Source organism: Cebus imitator, unplaced genomic scaffold (genome assembly GCF_001604975.1).
Source record: "Cebus imitator isolate Cc_AM_T3 unplaced genomic scaffold, Cebus_imitator-1.0 Scaffold39, whole genome shotgun sequence".
In the NCBI taxonomy this organism is placed as follows: Eukaryota; Metazoa; Chordata; class Mammalia; order Primates; family Cebidae; genus Cebus; species Cebus imitator.
This window is the reverse complement of record NW_016107354.1, coordinates 8,256,064-8,261,213: the sequence shown is the minus strand read 5'-3', so window position 1 is coordinate 8,261,213 and position 5,150 is coordinate 8,256,064. Positions and strand designations below refer to the sequence as shown.

General features: G+C 44.1%; 1 protein-coding gene and 1 pseudogene across 1 annotated transcript in view; both read left to right on the top strand.

Annotated features, from left to right (window-relative positions):
- The window catches only part of TSG101 (tumor susceptibility 101), a 57,226-nt gene that overhangs the window by 33,933 nt on the left and 18,143 nt on the right, over positions 1 to 5,150 (top strand). The gene's annotated exons all lie outside the window — the stretch shown is intronic.
- LOC108302288 lies at positions 117 to 2,224 on the top strand (annotated as a pseudogene).

The following is a 5,150-nucleotide window of genomic DNA, read 5'->3' as shown; positions in this document are numbered from 1 at the left end:
TGCCTCAGCCTCCTGAGTAGCTGGGATTACAGGTGTGTGCCACCACACCTGGCTAATTTTTGTATTTTTAGTAGAGATGGGGTTTCACCATGTTGGTCAGGATGGTCTCGATCTCTTGACCTCGTGATCTGCCTACCTCGGCCTCCCAAAGTGCTGGGATTACAGGCGTGAGCCACTGCGCCCGGCCTGAAGTTTATTTTTCTGTTAAATTTTCTTGATAACTTGTAACCATCTGAGATCTGATGTAGATGTCTTTCCCCCCACCCTATAAAAGGTTATTTCCACCGTTTTTCTCATTGATACATACTATTTAGGTTCCAGTGGTGTGGTTTTGATTTATTAAAATGTATTTGTTATAAGTGTAATTACAATATAATAAAATGATTGGAGTTAGAAACCTAGATGATGGCCCAGTTTCCGCATGCCTTTTTGGCATCTGGTCATGTGGTAAAGGTGGGATTGAGGGGACCTCTCTAGCCTGCAGCCTGTGTCTATGGTTGGGCCCTCTGCTTCCAGCTGCCAGGGACCGAGCTCAGGTGTATGGGGCTATAGGAACTGGCTCCTGGGCCCTGATAACGGGCCACCCCCGCAGCACTCCGGCCTGGCATGAGGGTCTCCCCTGGTCTGAGAATGGCTACCTCTTGATATGAGCCAGTGGCTGAAAGTGGTGTGAGTGCCTGTGGGACAGTGTACAAGGCCTGTGATCCCCACAGTGGCTACTTTGTGGCCCTCCAGGGTGTGAGAGTCCCCAATGGAGGAGCTGGAGGAGGCCTTCCCATCAGCACAGTTTGTGAGGTGGCCTTACTGAGGCAACTGGAGGCTTTTGAGCATCCCAGCGTTGTCCAGCTGATGGATGTCTGTGCCACATCCCGAACTAACCGAGAGATCAAGATAACCCTGGTGTTTGAGCATGTAGACCAAGACCTAAGGATGTATCTGGACAAGTCACCCCCACCAGGCTTGCCAGCCAAGACCATCAAGGATCTGATGCGCCAGTTTCTAAGAGACCTAGATTTCCTTCATGCCAATTGCATTGTTGACCAAGATTTGAAGCCAGAGAACATTCTGGTGACAAGTGGTGGAAGAGTCAAGCTGGCTGACTTTGGCCTGGCCAGAATCTACAGCTACAAGATGGCACTTATACTTGTGGTTGTTACACTCTGGTACTACTAAGATCCCGAAGTTCTTCTGCAGCCCACATATGCTACACCTGTGGATATGTGGAGTGTGGGCTGTATCTTTGCTGAGCTGTCTTGTTGAAAGCCTCTTTTCTGTGGAAACTCTGAAGCTGACCAGTTGGGCAAAATCTTTGACCTGATTGGGCTGCCTCCAGAGGATGACTGGCCTCGAGATGTATCTCTGCCCTGTGGAGCCGTTCACCCCAGAGGGCCCTCCCAGTGCAGTCGGTGGTACCTGAGATGGAGGAGTTGGGAGCACAGCTGCTGCTGGAAATGCTGACTTTTAACCCACACAAGCAAATCTCTGCCTTTCCAGCTCTGCAGCACTCTTATCTACATAAGGATGAAGGTAATCCGGAGTGAGCAATGAAGTGGCTGCCATGGAAGGAAAAAAAGCTGCCGTTTCCCTTCCGGACACTGAGAGGGCAGTCCCTGCCTTTGTCTCTGAGGCTGTGGAGGCTCCTCCTCCATCTTTCTACAGAGATTACTTTGCTGCCTTAATGACATTCCCTCCTTCTCCTGCCCCCTATTTCTCTACACTAAGGGGTATGTTCCCTCTTGTTCCTTTCCCTACCTTTATATTCGGGGTCATTTTTTAATACAGGAAAAACAAAGAAACAAATGATGAAAGATCTTTAATCCATAAGCAAAGCACACTAAATCTAGTGAAGCTCTCTATTTTGGTTTAGGCATTATCAATAAAATTGGAATAGTGCTGTTTGTCACCCTATTTCTCACTGGGATAATAGTATAATCCTTTTGATTTGTAGAGAACCTTAGTTTATAAAGATCTTTTTTGTGTTAACTTGTTTCAGTACATTAAGTATGAAGCATTTTTCATAGCTTAGATGATTTCTATATATCCAAAGAATAGAAATATGTGGAAAATGGTATTGTGGAATCAGATCTCATGTTTATGATTTTTGAATGAGTAATCAAATCAACTAATATTTTGCTGTACTTTTTTTTTCTTTGAGATGGAGTCTCTCTCACTCAGGCTGGTTGGAGTGCCGTGGTATGAACTCGGCACTGCAACCTCCCCGTCCCGGGTTCAGCGATTCTCCTGCCTCAGCCTCCTGAGTAGCTGGGACTACAGGCACGTGCTGCCATGCCTGGCTAATTTTTTGTATTTTTAGTAGAGACAGGGTTTCACCATGTTAGCCAGGCTGGTCTTGATCTCCTGACATAATCTGCCCACCTCAACGTCCGAAAGTGCTGGGATTACAGGCATGAGCCACTGCACCTGGCCTCATTATATTTCAATAGTTGTTGAACTTTTAGTAGTCTGTTGAACTTCAGACTTAGAGGAAAGCAGAAACATAAAAGTATCATTTAGATTTTTGAATCCACAGTCACATTTTCTCAGTATATCAGTGGGTCAGGATTTGGTCTGTTATTCTGTTGTTGAGGCCATGAGAAAGAATGAATGTGGTTATTTAGCCTTGTTTTTTGTTTGTTTTTGAGACGAAGCCTCGCTCTGTCACCCAGGCTGGAGTGCAGTGGCTTGATCTCGGCTCACTGCAACCTCTGCCTCCAGGGTTCAAGTGATGGTTCTGCCTCAGTCTCCCAAGTAGCTGGGACTATAGGAACACACCACCCTGCCCAGCTAATTTTTGTTTTAGTAGAGACAGGGCTTCACCATATTGGCCAGGCTGGTCTCGAACTCCTGACCTCGTTATCTGCCCACCTCGGCCTCCCAAAGTGCTGGGATTACAGGCATGAGCCTCCAGGATAGTGCCTGGCCCTATCCTTGTTTTTTGATACAGGATACTCTGTCACCCAGGCTGGAGTGCAGTAGTATTGTCTGCCTACTGCAACCTCTATCTCCTGGGCTCAAGCGATCCTTTCACCTCAGCCTCCTGAGTAGCTAGGACTGTAGACACACACCAACATGCCGGGATAATTTTTGTACTTTTGGTAGAGACAAGGTTTCACCATGTTGCCCAGGCTGGCCTTGAACTCCTGGATTCAAGCAATTCACCCACCTTGGCTTCCTGGATTACAGATGTGAGCCACTGCACTAGGCTTTCTTATTCTTTCTGAAACTTAGCAGTTTCACTCTAGATTTTATTTTATTTATTTTATTATCTTTTGAGACAGAGTGTTGCTCTATCACACAGGCTGGAGTGCAGTGGCGTGATCTCAGCTCACTGCAATCTCTGCCTCCTGGGTTCAAGTGATTTTCCTGCCTCAGCCTCCCAGGTAGCTGAGACTACAGGCTTGAGCCACTGCAACTGGCTAACTTTTGTATTTTTAGTAGACACGGGGTTTCACCATATGAGGCAGGCTGGTCAAACTCCTAACCTCAGGTGATCCACCTGCCTCTCAGCCTCCCAAAGTGCTGGGATTATAGGCATGAGTCATGGTGCCCGGCCTATATTTTAATTTTATGATGTAATCCGAATTAAGAAAGATTTAAAATGTATCAAATGTTCAGGAATGTCAGTATATAGTATGGTACCCAGGAAAGAATAGTGTGCTACTCAGTGATACCTCCACATGTTACGAATTTATTTGTGAGGAAAATCAGTGGACTAACTGGCTCCTTTATGAAGTCCCTTGGAGGATGTACTCTGAGCTATACTTTGCTTATGCCAGAATCTCCAGGTTTATTTGATCTCTATAGAGTCCTTTTACCAGAGTAGTCTGCAACCTCAGCTTATATAGTATTTTGAAAACTCTAGGGGAATGGGGAGGTAGTAGTCAGTGAATAATGAAGGAACAAACTGACCCACTTAGCAAAAAAAATAAAGAACCTAACTGGTAGTATGCATTGAAACTTAACACAAAGATCCTTTTTCCTATTACTGTAGGAGCAAAACATAAACCGACTATATATATATATGTCTTAATCAATTTCACATACAAGATCCCCCGCAAAATAGCGGGTATGGATGGACACCAGGTGAGCCACCACAAAGTTTCTCTACCACAACCACCACTTCTGCCCATGTCAAAAAAAGGAAGTTTAAAAGGCTTTGGTGATTCCTCACCCCAGTCTCAGCAGAGTGTGAAAGTTCTCTTTTGAAGGTTGACTTATTTTAAAAGGCTATATAGATTATCATAGTTGATTTATAGCTCTGAATCCTAGGCTTTAGGCCTTTAACATATACAGTGTGACTTTTTACTAGTTGCAGTTTAATAATAAAATTGAAGAATAGGTGTTTGTTCCCAGTTAAAGCCAAAACCTGCCACAGAATTTTTCTTGGTAAAACTTCATAAATACTGTATATTTTAACCTCTGAGTTTTAAGAATATCATTTTAAGATTTTGTTCCTAAAAATCAAATAAGGATCAGAAACAGTAAGTTTGAATCTATTAACAGATTCAGGGACCAGTTTTACCTTTGTTAAAGTCTTGTTTTAAAATGTAGGAGCGTAAAACCCTGAAAATGCTGCAGCTGAATGATTTGTTTCTGTAGTTTCCATTCTTTAGTCCATACTTAATATTCAGATAAAGAAAGGAAAAGGTAAAGAAAAATAAGAGAGCTTACCTGTTAATATTCCTTTGAGGATAGTAGCTAGTAAACATGACAAGGTTTTCTTGACTGTCTTGTCCAGTGCTGTTCTTCCCTCTGGCCATCCTAGATTAAGTGTTTGGCCTACAGAAACGCCTTTCAGGATATGGCACTCGAGGCACCCAGCTCATGTGGATTTACTAGTGCACACTTGCTTGTGTGCAGGTTTGGGTGCCTCTTCACCTTTCACAGACTTCCTTTGGGAATAACTGCCTTATCTTCTGGGTAAGTAGCATTTTCTTCCAGTCCTGGGCAGTCAGTGAGTCATGAGTGAAATTTAAATGCTGAGAGCTTAGTCTGCTAAATGTTAGATCCTTTTCTGCCACAGAAATACAAAGCAATAATGATAGATTTGAAAGCTTTTTAAAAATTATTGTTGCTGGGCGCGGTGGCTCACGCTTGTAATCCCAGCACTTTGGGAGGCCGAGGCGGGTGGATCACGAGGTCAAGAGATC